This window comes from Dendrobates tinctorius, unplaced genomic scaffold, assembly GCF_039654945.1.
Source record: "Dendrobates tinctorius isolate UK_male_01 unplaced genomic scaffold, ASM3965494v1 ptg000028l, whole genome shotgun sequence".
NCBI lineage: Eukaryota > Metazoa > Chordata > Amphibia > Anura > Dendrobatidae > Dendrobates > Dendrobates tinctorius.
In genome coordinates this window covers 42,275,037-42,290,831 of record NW_027361696.1, presented here as the reverse complement: position 1 = coordinate 42,290,831, position 15,795 = coordinate 42,275,037, and the positions used below count along the sequence as shown (strand labels likewise).

The 15,795-nt window shown below is 43.0% G+C and overlaps 1 protein-coding gene across 2 annotated transcripts in view; it reads left to right on the top strand.

The window, feature by feature from the left end:
* LOC141085332 (chemerin-like receptor 1) overlaps positions 1–15,795 on the top strand; it is a 175,237-nt gene that overhangs the window by 83,319 nt on the left and 76,123 nt on the right. Inside the window, exon 2 of one of the 2 annotated variants that reach the window (XM_073570620.1) lies at positions 1,916–1,995. The exons of the other annotated variant lie outside the window; for it this stretch is intronic. The gene's annotated coding sequence lies outside the window, so the exon portion shown is untranslated. The remainder of the gene's footprint in view (positions 1–1,915; positions 1,996–15,795) is intronic. 2 annotated transcript variants of the gene reach the window in all.

Sequence of the window (15,795 nt, the reverse complement as noted above, 5' to 3'; positions counted from 1 at the left end):
GCTCCTCACACTGTATAGTGCCCCCCCACAGCTCCTCATGCTGTATAATACCCCTTACAGTTCCTCCCACTGTATAATGCCCCCACACAGTATGATGGCCTTCCACTATCAGTTCAACTGTATCCGCATATTGAGGATTCAGATACCATTGAAACTGTGATTTCACGGTGAAGGGGACCTTTTGGCCTTCAGAATTCAGCCTCTTTCTGACTCACGGGTCCCCAAGTGGATGCATGGTCTGCCATAATTAGCATCACTACATCACTGGTATTTTTAACAGGTCTGTGGTGGAAGAAAATCAACGATTTACTCCACCCATGAGGAAGCTGGTGGAAAATTCCACAAATTAAGGTCTGTACTGTCATTGGCTCAAGAACTATAGCAAGTACACCAAAAACAAGAGCCACCAGTGAGGACAATAACTGGGCCTCTCAGAATACAAAAAGAAAACCCAGTATTTGTATTTTTAGATTTCTTAATAATAAACATCCTTATTTCTTGAGATGTTGTAACCTTCCTTTCATTCTTTCCTACTATCCATCATTGTAAACTATTTCTTTGAAACCCATCACACTACATCTGAAATCATACTCCTGGACCTTGTTCTAGATAGAATTGACATACAGCAGCTCAGGGAAGAGGTGAAATCCTGAAATATCGCATAGGTGGGAAATGTTTCACATTTTTAGTGGTTTTTTTGGAGGTTGTGTAAGATTTACCGAGAAACAGATGTGGAGAAATGTTCTGGAAGACAAGAGTAATATGAACAGGAGTTATCAACTAAACAAATCAAAGACAAAGAGTAGAATAAGGAACATATTTCATCGAATTAAGATGTAAGTCCTGGACTTTTCTCCCGTTTTTGAAGTTTTCAGAAGAAAATAAGGGAACAAGGGGGCATCGAAGGAATCATAGTAGTTTTTATAATGTTTACTGAAATGTGCTTTAGATTATATCTTCGTTAGTAAGTTCGAAGGTAGATATAGAGGAGCAGTTCTCTTGGGATACATAGACATGACGAGAGAACTATTATACATTATACATTCTATTTTTTGCATTTTCTTTATTACATTTTTTTATGCACCAATTTTATTACTTTATTACCAAAGCCCTAACCCTATCTCGAACCTTAGCTCTTTTCCTATCCCTAACCTTAAACCACTCTCTAGCCCTGACCTTAACCCTAGTTGCGATTTACAAAAAATGTAAAAATATGAAAACTGTTGTAAGAAGGTCAGGGCCTAGCCCTGTAGATGTTGTTGCTACTAGTTACCTGTATATGATTGCCATATTTGTATGAGTCATGTATATATATTATTGTGACATATGTACGTATCTGTGTATGATATATAAGTTAGGGACAGTGCAGTTAGGAAAAAGGACACTAGATGGGGGCACTGAGTACACTGCATAATAGAGCACAGTTGTAGGACACTTTAGAGGTTAATTGTAGGAGTGGTAGCTGGGAATTAGCTAGAGAGTTTTTTCCTGGTTATAGTCAGTCGGGGGTAGCCCCTGGTGCTGCTCAGACGGTTCTGTTCGTGAGCTGCGTAGCTACCACACAAAGTGTGAAGTGGAATCCTAAGACATCCAGAGTAGATGTGGGAGAATAGTCAGTGAAGGAGTCACTGATGAAGTGTCGGCAGAAGTCTGGGTGCTAAAGAAGTAGTCGAGGGGATGGACGACCTAGTAGATGATTATTTCCGTGTCTGGATTGAAGTCAGTTCCAGGAAGATAGGTCGAAGTGCCGTTTTCACCGTGCTCCTTGTCCCGTAGTGACTTTGTGGTCCATTCTGGTATAGCAGAAGAAGCTAGGGAAAGCTGAAGAAGATATATTGCTGGTATCGTATTAAGTGTGCTAAAGGTGTATTGGATGTGCTGTGTCCTGAAGAGAATAAATCTTTATTGTTTGAAGTTATCCTGGGCTCTGCCTCCAGTCATTTGAACTCCAGGAAGAATATGGAACGCACTGAGGAAGAAGCAGCTGCCTGCACCGTGAGTAGAGAATGTGCTCATGTGTCTACCCCCGGCCATATTATTACACTATCATTATGCAGACCTTTCATTTTGGTCACTGTCTGTATAGACCACTGCCAACGATGACAGATTTGCTGCACCCCGCAGGACTATGGGGTACTCAGTACCGGGCCGGTTCTGTTACTTCAGGTGATGTCATGGCAGCGATGACCCGGTCCGTGGCCCTGGGCGAGCAATCAAATGATGAAGGGAATAGTTATTATGGGGGATTAATTTGTGACGCCCCCTGTGGTACTCGGCAATGAGAAGATGACTGACACTGCAGTTTAGGTCCACTGGGGCAGTTGGTGATGCAGCATACATGTTATAGCTCTCCATGGGTAGAGCTAGGCCCCAGGGCAGTTGTATGTTTTATTTAAAATGGTGGTGACGGTTGTAATACAGAGGAAATGATGCAGTAATAAAGCTGAGGACACAGCAGGGTTTCAATTTCCTTTTACCTTTACTTGATAGTCCGGGGTGCAGACCAGGGAATCACAGATGGTGAGGGAGATCCGGTTAGCCTGGAAGCAATTCAGGATCCACTGAGCCAGATGTATATGGAGGCCTCCCTACTGCGTTATCCTCTGAGGTCCTTTCTGCCTAAAGCTGTGCTTGCACTTCTATTCCTGCTTTTCTTTAAGCACTTGCCCGTATGGCAGGCAGCTTGAGCCCTTTTTACAGGTGTTGCTCCTTTGTGGCGGCTCCGGGCTCTCTTATGCTGCTGTACTGTCGAGTCTTTTATGGGGCCCGGAGGCCTGCAGTCCCCTGCCCTCCAAATTTAGCTCTTGGGCTCACTTTACCTGCGCAGCCACGGACTCCGGCATCCAGTTTCAAGCGCTCAGCTCTGGGGTGAGCTTACTCTCAGCTCCACTCCCCAAATTCCCCAAATTTCTCCTTTCCTCCTCAACTCTCCTCAACTCTCCTCAGACTCTGTCAGCCATCACTCCCTCTCTCATTCCCCTCTGACTGACTGACTGACTATTTCCAGAACAATCTTCTTACCTCAGCACTAACTCCTTCCACCAACTGTCACTCCCTTAAGCTCCACCCCTTTTGGTCTGGAGTCAGAACAAGTGCTGGATCCTGGTTCTACCTGGTCAGTGGACCTCTCATTGCTTCCAGGCATGACATTACCCCCTGTGAGGGATGCAATGCCACTGTGGCAACCGGACTCCTGGGTGCCACAGATTCACCTCTCTTGTTGTTCTATATAGAAGTAGCTCCAGGTTGGCACTCACTGCCAGATGAAGAGGTGCTTTCAGTCATTGTCCAGTTCATTGTCATTGGGGTCGGATTAGAGGAGGAAATTGAAAATTAAGAAAATATTGGTGTTTTGGATTTATCACATGATGGGAACCATCAGTGAATGATAGACCTAGTGATTAACCCCTTCCTGACATCAGACGTACTATCCCGTCCATGGGACCCGGGCCCCTATGCCCATGGACGGGATAGTACATCTACCGCGATCAGCGGCGCCCACGTGGTGAGCGCCACTGATCGCGGCCAGGTGTCAGCTGATTATCACAGCTGACATCCGGCACAATGTGTCAGGGGCGGTCACGGACCGCCCCCGACACGTTAACCCCTTGCACACCGTGATCAAACATGATCGCGGTGTACCGGGGGTTAAAGGGAAGCATCGGCAGGGAGGGGGCTCCCTCCGTGCTTCCCTGAGCCCCCACGGCAGCGCAATGTGCAGTGCTGCTGCGGGGGACTCCTTTCCTGCAGGCCCCCGAATCCAAGATGGCGACGGGGGCCTTCGGGGGCCTGCAGGAAGCTGGCTTCCTCAGTGCCTGCAAAGCGCAGGCATGAGGAAGCCTTCTGCACTGCCTGTGACAGATCGCTGATCTGTCACAGTGATCTGTGATGTGACAGATCAGCGATCTGTCACAGGACAGCGAAGTCCCACCTGGGACTATTTAATAAAGTAAAAAAAAAAAAAAAAAGTGTTAAAATAATTTAAAAAAAATCACCAAATAAATTAGAAAAAAAAAAAATATTCCCCCAAATAAATCCATTTATTGGAGATAAAAAAAACAAAACAATAAAAGTACACATATTAGGTATCGCCGCATCCGTAACGACCCGCCCTATAAAACTGTCCCATTAGTTAACCCCTTTAGCGAACCCCTTAAAAAATAAAAAAATGAAGCAAAAAATAATGATTTATTATCAAAACGCCAAACAAAAGTGTAATAACGCGCGATCAAAAAGACGCATGTAAATATCCATGGTACCACTGAAAACATCATCTTGTCCCGCAAAAAACGAGCCGCCACACAGCATCATCAGCAAAAAAATAAAAACGTTATAGCTCGCAGAATAAAGCGATGCAAAAATAATTATTTTTTATATAAAATAGTTTTCATTGCATAAAACCGACAAAACATAAAAAAACGACCTAAATGAGGTATCGCTGTAACTGTACTGACCCAAAGAATAAAACAGCTTTATCAATTTTACCGCACGCGGAACGGTGTAAACGCACCCCCCCAAAAGAAATTCATGAAACGCTGGTTTTTGTTCATTCTGCGTCCCAAAAATCGGAATAAAAAGTGATCAAAAAATGTCACATGCCCGAAAATGGTACCAATAAAAACGTCAACTCGTCCCGCAAAAAATAAGACCTCACATGACTCGGTGGGTCAAAATACGGAAAAATTATAGCTCTCAATATGTGGTGATGCAAAAACTATTTTTACAATAAAAAGCGTCTTTTAGCGTGCGACAGCTGCCAAATATAAAAACCGCCATAAATAGTAAATCAAACCCCCCGTTATCACCCCCTTAGTTAGGGAAAAATAATAAAATAAAAAAAATGTATTTATTTCCATTTTTCCATTAGGGTTAGGGCTAGGGTTAGGGTAGGGTTAGGGCTAGGGCTAGGGTTAGGGCTGAGATTAGGGCTGAGATTAGGGTTAGGGGTGTGTTGGGGTTTGGGTTGGAGTTAGAATTGGGGGTTTCCACTGTTTGGGCACATCAGGGGCTCTACAAATGCAACATGACGTCTCATCTCAATTCCAGCCAATTCTGAGTTGAAAAAGTCAAATGGTGCTCCTTCCCTTCCAAGCTCTGCCATGCGCCCAAACAGTGTTTTACCCCCACATGTAGGGTATCAGCCTACTCAGGACAAATTGCAAAACAATTTTTGGGGTCCAATTTCTTCTGTTACCCTTAGGAAATTAAAAATTGGGGGCAAAAATATCATTTTTGTAGAAAAAAATGATTTTTTTATTTTCACGTCCGAGCGGTATAAACTTCTCTGAAGCACTTGGGGGTTCAAAGTGCTCACCACACATCTAGATAAGTTCCGTGGGGGGTCTAGTGTCCAAAATGGGGTCACTTGTGGGGAGTTTCAATAGTTTAGGTACAATAGGGGCTCTCCAAACGCACATGACACCCGCAGACCATTCCATCAAAGTCTGCATTCCAAAACATCACTACTTCCCTTCCGAGCCCCGACGTGTGTCCATACAGTAGTTTTCTCCCACATATGGGGTGTCAGCGTACTCATGACAAATTGGACAATAACTTTTGGGGTCCAATTTCCCCTGTTACCCTTGGGAAAATAAACAAATTGGGGACTAATTGATCATGTTTGTGGAAAAAATAAGATTTTTTTATTTTCATGCCCGGGCGTTATAAACTTCTGTGAAGCACTGGGGGGTTCAAAGTGCTCACCACACATCTAGATAAGTTCCTTGGGGGGTCTAGTTTCAAAATGGTGTCATTTGTGGGGGGTTTCCACTGTTTAGGTACATCAGGGGTTTTCCAATCGCGACATGGTGTCCGATCTCAATTCCAGCCAAAAACATCAAATGGCGCTGCTTCCCTTCCGAGCTCTGCCATGCGCCCAAATAGTGGTTTACCCCCACATGTGGGGTATCAGCGTTCTCAGGACAAATTGCACAATAACTTTTAGGGTCCTGGTACCCTTGGAAAAATAAGAATTGAGGGTGAAAAGATCATTTTTGTGGAAAAAATATGATTTTTTAATTGTACGGCTTTATGTTATAAACTTCTGTGAAGCCCTTGGGGGTTCAAAGTTCTCACCACACATCTAGATAAGTTCCTTAGGGTGTCTAGTTTCCAAAATGGTGTCATTTGTGGGGGGTTTCCACTGTTTTGGTACATCAGGAGTTTTCCAATCGCGACATGATGTCCGATCTCAATTCCAGCCAAAAACGTCAAATGGCGCTGCTTCCCTTCCGAGCTCTGCCATGCGCCCAAATAGTGGTTTACCCCCACATGTGGGGTATCAGCATACTCAGGACAAATTGCACAATAACTTTTAGGGTCCTGTTACCCTTGGGAAAATAAAAATTGGGGTGAAAAGATCATTTTTATGGAAAAAATATGATTTTTTAATTGTACCGCTGTACGTTATAAACTTCTGTAAAGCCCTTGTGGGTTCAAAGTTCTCACCACATATCTAGATAAGTTCCTTGTCTCTGTGATTTAAGGGCATAAAAATTCAAAGTTGGAAAATTGCAAAATTTTCACCAAATTTACATTTTTCTCACAAATAAACGCAAGTTATAGGAATGAAATTTTACCACTAACATGAAGTACAATATGTCACGAAAAAACATTGTCAGAATCACCGGGATCCATGGAAGCGTTCCAGAGTTATGACCTCATAAAGGTACAGTGGTCAGAATTGTAAAAATTGGCCCGGTCATGAACGTGCAAACCACCCTTGGGGGTGAAGGGGTTAATAATGAAGTCAGGTAGGTTCCTTCTGGTTGTCCGCCTTTTTTCCATAAAAAAATGGCCCTGCATATAAAATAGCAAATTTTTAAAAAAGACTTTTGTTTCATTTTTATTTTGATGCAATGATGCAATAATTACTAAAGTATTGATATCCATTTTAGTTCAATATTAGCATCCATGCTAATGGACTGCTCATTTACTCCATTTTATTAAATTATTATTATTTAAATTACATTAAGTTATCCAACTTTTCCTTTTTTTGTTATATTGGATAAACCTTCAACACCAAAACTTCTATGAGGAATAGATCTTAATTTGTTTGTTTTTTCTTCCTCACTTTTCTGTTCTTAGTTCTCTGTTAGGGACATTGGCTAAGGATAAAATATTGAAAAAGTGTTTTGGTTCATTGTAATACTGTACCCTTTATTTTATTCTTTGAAAGATAAGAGTATACTACAAATAATTGTGTTATTGAGCATCACGAACACTGACCATATGAGATACCTGTGGGCAGACAACTATCTGTTATGAACCGCCACAAACACACAAGTCCTCAGCTGAGCAGGTAGTGGAACGAAACTGAAAGGGAAAAGACACAGATTAGATATTAGTAAAAACTTTTTGACAATGAGGGTGATTAATGAGTGGAGCAGGCAGCTAGAGAGGTAGTGAGTTCTCCTTCAATAGAAGTCTACAGAGACTGGACAGATATCTGTCTGAGATGGTTTAGTGAATTCTGCTTTGAGCGGTGGGTTGGACATGATGACACTTGAGGTCCCTTCCAACTCTAACATTCTAGGATTTTATGATTCATGCAGAATGGAACCTGTCGGAAGCTTTTACCCTCTAAACCATTAATTTGATTGTATAGCTCTTTAAAAAGATAAGCTAGGTGGTCCTTTTTTGACCTCAGTTACTCCCCACCACTAGCAATAAATCGCAGTTTGAAGTTATGCATGAAAGTGCATTGGGGCGTGACGATGCACTTACAGCTTCTCAGCTTCACACTTTATTTCCTTACTACCAACACACTCCCCTGGCTGATTGATTGATTGATTGTTTACTCTGGTACACAGTCACAGAACTGTAAATGCGCCAGAGTAGATTTTGCTAAGTAGGAAATAGAACGTAAGGCTGAGAAGCTAGAAGTGCATCATGAAACCCCAACGCACTTCCAGACACAACTCAAAATACAATTTCTAACTGCTGGAGCAGCACTTTGGGTTCATAAACAGAACAACTGGCTTATTATTTATAGGGCTACACAGTTATATAAATGATTTGAGGTATTAAAGTTTCTGACAGGTTCCCTTTAACATGGAGAGAGGAGAATACTACTGCCAGAGGCTTTTATCCTCCACAGATAAAAGGATTGGGCATTGAAAATCCAACTGCCCGATCCTTCTCTCCTCTAACATAATCTATCGGGAAAGAGTCTGAAGGTTCCCAAATCCATTGCATGGTTTGCCAGTCCAGCAGGACATGATGGATTTGGTTGAGCTCAATAATTCTAGATTATGTTCATAGAGTTTACAGTATAAAGTTTTTTTTGAAAGCTTCAAACTCAAGGAATGAATATGGAGAGACGAAAGGACTGAAAAAAATATAATAAGGAGTATTCTCTGACCATTTTATGGATATCATAAGTTTGCTATTTCTTACTTTCTTGAAGAAAAGATAATATAGAATATTTTCTTAAAATTAAGACATCATCATGGAGTAAGGTGATATTGACGCTTAAAGCCATCGATTGAAATATCACTGTACTCTAGGATGAGATAGTAAATAGTTTTAGATTTACTTTTCTCTGAAAAATAAGAGATAATAGAGTTACGGTTCCCGTAGTTCCCATTTTTTTTTTGCCTTCCTTATTTTATACTTTTTTTTGTAAGCAAAATTGGAGATAAAAATGGATATGAAACCCATGCTGGCGGGGATCCAATATACAATATGGAACCAAATGCTGTGTGAAATGTGGTTTTATTTGTCAACGCGTATCGAGGTGATCATCGGGACCAACCACAATGATCACGATCAATGATAAAGCCTCATCTGGTTTCCTATCTTATAGTGCATCCTAAAGGTACTGTCACACTTAGCGATGTACCAGCGATCCCGACCAGCGATATGACGCGGTCAGGATCGCTGGTACATCACTAAGTGGTCGCTAGTGAGCTGCCACACAGGCAGATCTCACCAGCGACATCGCTGGGGACGGGGGTCGCTACTTACCTGTCACACTAGGCGATCCTGCGTCCTCCCGCCCGCCTCCACGCTCGTCGCTCGGAAGCTGACGACGAGAAACAGTCCTGGACGCTCTCACGCGATCAGCGATAACCGGCGGGGGAGCGGGTCGTAGGTAAGTATCAGACACAGCGATGTCGCTAGCAATATCGCTATAACGTCACAAGTTATAGCGATATTGCTAGCGATATCGCTTAGTGTGACAGTACCTTAAGGGACAACTTAAATAGAGCATTTCTATCCAGATGGTTCGAAAATCCAAATGTTTCCTGGACTAATATTCGACTTGTAACCAGCCCTTTCACTGATGAATTAGTACAAAGCTCCCAAAGCCTAACATCCAACTCTCAGTTCTCAAATGACATGGCTTCTAAAGAAAAATAGAATTATTTTTGAGATTTATGTATATCCCAGTTCTGTCATTCAACACTTAACACTTTGCTGAAAGCCTTGAATCAGTGATCGATATTCTGTTCTCAAACCTTCAAGTATGTCTTTGACGTTCTCTGGGATCGAGTGTTCTGTAGTTCACATAATAAGATATGTTCTCTTCCTTGAGGCTATTATTAGTAAAAATTGCAAAAAATACCCCAATAAATGCAAAAGGCCAAGGTCTACGTTTCCAGAACTTAGTCCATGATATCTGTTATAGATTTTTTGTTGAAGAGTGAAGTCAAGTGTTTCTAGTAAAGCAAGCTAAAATTATGTTCTCCCTCGGCTTGACTACTTGCTCAGAACTGCTTGCAATGGATCTCATACTGTGTTACAACAATCCATCCATGATCTGATATTCTTGTGTGGAACTATTGAGCAAAATCTAAGGGATTATGCGTTCTTCACAAGGAAACTTTGAGTTGTCTCTGCTGGTAATGTCTGTCTTGCTAGAGAGCTAGAAATTCCTAGATAGCAGTCAGGAGGAGTTTGGTCAGAAGCAGTAGACAAGCAAAGCTCAGGATAGGCAACAGGCAAAAATCCATTGTCAATGCCAAATATATCAGGGACAAATACAAATGTGTAGACTTTAGGAGTTAAAAGTATCTTATTGCTAAAGTAAGGTTTGATGGGGCTAGAGTCCTTAAAGATCCATTGGTACTTGGACCTTTACTTTAAAAGACTTGGAGCTGGAGCATGCATCATGGCGAAAGCAGCAGAGAAATGGCCAGGACGAGGTCAGAAATTCGAGAATGAAGACTAGATCTGTTACACTTTTTCCGAGCACTGGGTTTCTTGCATCCTGTCCATTTGTAAAGATGATGGTTTCTTTGCTGCTTTGGATTTGATCTGATCTGTTTTTTAACTTGGGGTTGCAGCCTGCTATGACCTGTATCTGTAGATTTGTGCTCCATGAATTCTGCTAGCTCTGACCTCAGATTTATGTAACTATTCTTCTGTTTTTCGATTCTGGTATTCCACATTGAAAATACCATTTGAAAGTTATCAGTGGGTGTTTTTGTTAAATACTTTTTGGATACTATGTTCCCATAGGGAATGTTTTTATGTGAAGATTGTACAGTTCTTTACTCCCCAACATTTTCTTTTTTAGACTTAAACCAGATATGATCATGACATAAGTCTTACCTACTTTTTCAACATGCAAGAAGACAAAAGAAAGGAGGCCAAGCTACTGTTGGTGGCATCTTATTGTAGGGCCACATGGTTCCTTCTTATACTTTTAAAGAATTGTTCCCATATTAATAAACATTACCTGTTTGCAAGAGATAGGTGACAACTTGCTGAACAACATGGATCTGAAACCAAGGACCCCCAGTGATCCAGAGAATTGGGGTTTGAGATGCTCCTTTATGCACAATAGTCCTAGAAACCAGTTCTTGAGATCAAGTCTTTGAAATGTCTCGGAATGGTGTGGTGGCCATGCATGAACGTAATTGCTCCATTCTTCTCTTTCTATCTATCAGAGATAGCCAGGAACGGGGCTTGGCTATCTCCAGTGGTATACCTCCTCTCCATTTATAGTCTTTAGGACTGCTGGAGGGAGCCGTGCATTGTACTTGACTATCTCCATCAGTCAGAATGAATGGATCAATGATGTTCATGTGTGGTCACCATTCTATTCCAATTTCAAAGCCTTTTTCTCAAGAACTAGGTTCAAGAATTCCTGTGCATAACTGATAAATTGTTCAGATGGGAATAATCCTTTAAAACCTTCTACATTTTTTAATCTCATGCTATTATGCTACATTCATTACTCTCTGTATCCCATGACCCTGGAATATCGTCACATAGGTTAAGATTTACGTTAATGAGCTGGAACATTCTGAAATCATTGCGTTTGCTGACTACCCATCCAGGTTTGCCAATTTCTTCTTAAAACACAATGTATACAGAGAAGCTAATAGCTAAAATTATAGCCAGGATGCTAATACAAAGAAAATTGAAATGAAATTGCAGTTTCCAAAAAAGTGCCTATTTCTGCTCTTCACTCGGTTTTTTCGTCGTTTCTTTGATGTGCACCAAATTATTTTGAATCCGCTTTTTCCAAAGAAGGTTGAATTATGAATGTTAATTTCTTTATATCCAAAGCAATCAGCAAGGAGACACAAGCTTCAAGACTGGGTCAACGGGACCAGGAAGACGGATCTTGTCATGACATTTGATTAGTTGCTAGGCGCCTGGATAATTTTCAGAAGTAGAAAGAGGGGTTTCAATGTTAAACATTTACTGGAGTAGATGAAGAAGAGGAAACAAGAGAGTAGTTAGGGGAAGTTCAGCACAGAATCTTCATAATGAAAGGACGAGTGGATTGGAGGCGCGAGTGGCGCACTCGTCAAGAGCGTTAATAGCTCGAGAACATCTAAAATAAACTCTTGCATCAGACTGAGAGGCAATTGGCAAATCATTTATTTTTACATAGGAACAAGCGTGCCGTGACTGCTTTTAAGAGATGCAATAAAACAAGTGGTCGCGCAATAAAGCTTCAAGGCTTTGTTCATTATGTCCTTGTGCTAAAAAATGACTTTATTGGCTGTGACTAAAGATGAGCAAATTGATTAGAGGGAAATCGAATTCACTTCTAATTTGTTAAAAATTTGGATTTGCCAGAACCTTTTGTTTTTGTGATTCAATTCACTGTTGGCTCCATTTTGCTTGATACTTTTTAGTTTCTGGGAAGGGGTTAAAAAGTTAAAACTTGCCTTGCACTTAACCTGTCTCGGTAGCAAAGCTCTGCATCAGATCCTCTACTTCTTCACTTCCTCCTTCCATATTCCATCTGGCATTCAGTCTTATTTTATTCTTTGCTGTCTACTAGACCTCAAGTAACGTCATGACGAGTTGAGCGAATTTTTCAATATTCGGTTGAGATTACGATCGCCGGCGAATATTGTATTTGCAATATTCGCCAAATGTCATTGGAGTCAATGGTAGAAATGAGCGAATATGTTCAGAAACGATCGTCAAACATAAATTTGGCACAAATAGGGTACCTATATGGCATGAACATGGCAAATTTGGATTCGGCAATCGTTTCCGAACATATTCGCTCAACTCTAGTCATGACACCGCAAGAGGTCTATTCATTACCAGAGGTGTGGAAGAGTAGAGAAGACTGAAGACCGAAAAGAAGATTGGGAGCCTGAAGGGGAAGGGACATCAGACGATTGGACAGGAAGCTGAGATGTCAGGACAGGTGAGGGGCAACAAGAGTATCATAGTTTTTACCCCCTGCTTAAACAGTGTGAAAATGTCAATGAGCAGAGTTGTAGCTTCACCCAGGGCAAATATTTGTTTCACTACCTAAGCCCCATACTTACATACCATGGCACACCTACGAGTGATTGGATGAAATACATTTGTGCTACCGAAGTCAGTAGTGAAAAAAGACTTCAGGTCATTCCCATCATTATGACCTGAAAATAGATGAACTCAGGTGCGGAACTGGTATTCTTGTGTTGCCTTGAGTAATGTATTTATAAGAATAGTTTATACTTATGTTCTTGCGGTCCAAGAAAATATGCAAGTCGAGTACCAGGAGATGTGTGGGTATGTGGGGGATCCGTAGTAAAGCCTCGCAGACATAATGATATACAAATTAGCATCAAAGTTATATATTGGAAATACTGAGCCGCTGTAGATGAAAATCTACATATTCACAGCTGAAGTCACAAAATCCAGAGGAACAGGAAACAGGCCATCAGTGAGATATATACTCGACAATGACAGCGCAGGCAGATTGTAAAAGAACAACATGATCAGTATAAAAGGTGAAATAAAGTATTCATCAAAATGTCTGTTATCTGTTTTATATGCAAACCCCTGGACCAATTAGTACCAAATTTAGCATATCGATAAGTCAGACGCTTTGGAAGGTTTTAGACAGGCCCGGATTGGTAATATAACCAACCGGGCATTTTCCTGCTGGTCCGCTGTCATGTGGGCTCATCAGGCCGCTTGCCAGCTGGCTGTTGTTCCTGCCGCCGGCCCTCTGCGGGCACGGCGATTATAGTTTCCAACCCTCCCACACTGCAGGGAGATAAGCCGCCACGCATCCCCACACACCCCATCCTCACCCTAGCTTGAGACCTCCCCCCGCAGCCACTCACAGCGTCGCTTGCCTGCTCTCTTCTCTGTACACAGGACCTGTGATGAGGTTACAGGAGGGGAGGAGTCATGGGTCACATGATCAGGAGCCTTTGTCCAGACCCCTGATCATGTGACCCCTTACTCCATCCCTCCTGTGACCTCATCACAGGTCCTGTGCGCTCAGCCTTGCCTCTTGGTGTCTGCCGGACTCTGCTGTGCTTGTTGTCATGGTGCTGGATGAGGTAAGCATGTGTGGGGTCAGGAGGTGTTTACAGGGTAGATGTAGCAGAGCTGTGTGTGTATGAGGTGTACAGAGCGGAGCCGTGTGTACGAGGTGTATGGAGCAGAGCCGAGCCGCGCGTGTATGAGGTGTACGGAGAGGAGCCGCGTGTGTACGAGGTGTACGGAGAGGAGCCGCGCATGTATGAGGTGTACAGATTGGAGCCGCGCATGTATCAGGTGTGTGGAGAGGAGCCGCGCGTGTATGAGGTGTACAGAATGGAGCCGCGCGTGTACGAGGTGTACGGAGAGGAGCCGCGCGTGTACGGGGTGTACGGAGAGGAGCCGCGCGTGTACGGGGTGTACGGAGCGGAGCTGTGTGTACGGGGTGTACGGAGCGGAGCTGTGTGTACGGGGTGTACGGAGCGGAGCCGTGTGTGTATGCGGTGTACGGAGCGGAGCCGTGTGTGTACGGAGAGGAGGCGCGTGTGTACGAGGTGTACGGAGAGGAGCCATGTGTGTATGGAGCGGAGCTGGATGTGTACGAGGTGTATGGAGTGGAGCCGCGTCTGTACAAGGTGTACGAAGAGGAACTGTGTGTGTACGGAGAGGAGCCGTGTGTGCACAAGGTGTACGGACCGGAGCTGTGTGTGTACTTGGTGTACGGAGCTGAGCCGCATGTGTATGGGGTATACAGAGCAGAGCCGTGTGTGTACGGAGTGGTGCCATATGTGTAAGGGATGTACGGAGCGGAGCCAAGTGTGTACGAAGCATACAAAGCGGGCTTTTCCCATGGACTCAGGAGTACACGGCGGAGCCCCGAGGAGCATTTTAAAACTCACACATGACGTTCCACCGGAAGTGATATTCTGGAAGCTGACCGGAAATGAGATAATTTCATGAGGAGATTGTGACGGAACTAGGAATGCTTCAGTTCCATCACCATGTCCTCCGACAGCGGAGCCTTGGAATCAGGGATGCCGGCCATGTGAGCGGATCATGATATGTCCTGCATTGGGAGGCTCAGGTGGGCACTACAATGGGAGCCGGGCTGCTATAGTATCTTTATAGAATCTTTCTTTGTTTCTTTCTCTCTTTTTCTTTCTCTGTTTTTTCTTTCTCATTCTCTGTTCTGTCTTTCCCTCATTTTCTTTCTCTCTCTCTGTTCTTTCTTTCTCTCTAATCTTTCTTTTTTCTTTCTCTCTCTCTGTTCTTTCTTTCCCCTCTTTTTCTTTCCTCTCTTTCTTTCTCTCTGTTCTTTCTTTCTTTTCTTTACTTCTTTCTTTCTCTCTCTGTTCTTTCTCTGTCTCTGTTCTTTCTTTCCCCCTCTTTTCTTTCTCTGTTCTTTCTTCTTTCTCTCTCTGTTCTTTCTTTCTCTCTCGCTCTCCTTTCTTTCTCTCTCTCTCTCTCCGTTTTCTTTTTTCTCTCTCTCTGTTTTCTCTCTTCCTTAGTGCCAGTCAGTGTGCCCTTAATGCCAGCCACTGTGCCCTCATTACCAGTCAGTGTGATCAGCAGTGCTAAATGGGTGCGGTTGGGCGTGGACATGGGTGTGACTAGTTGCGAAATGGATGTGGCTGGGGCGTGGCCTAAAATTTGCAGCGGCGCACTGCGTGCACTGCTGTCTTTCTCCCGCTTTCCCTTCTTCAAAAGTTGGGAGGTATGATAGGGACGGCTATGACCAGGGGGTCTGGTAGCCCAATGGATAGCAGTTCTGCCAGGAATTCTGTCACCGTGCGTACAAAAGGGGACAGAGCTTTGGGAGGAGTACTGTACCTAAAAGCAACAAATAGGACTTAGCTGAAATCCTGGGCACAGCTCTGACTACATGTTATATAGTCGTGTTAATCTTCTCTCACTTCTTGTAATCTACAAGTGTACAAAGATTTGACCATGTGACTAGTGGGCCTGTGTAACTTCAAATGCCAGGGCTGAATTTTAGTCCCAGTCCGGCCCTGGTTTTAGACCAGATTTCATTTGTCTTGGATCTTCAGTTCTGGACATATTTGCAAAAAAATGGAACTCAAAAGTAAATATTAAGTGAAATCTCTTTTGGACACC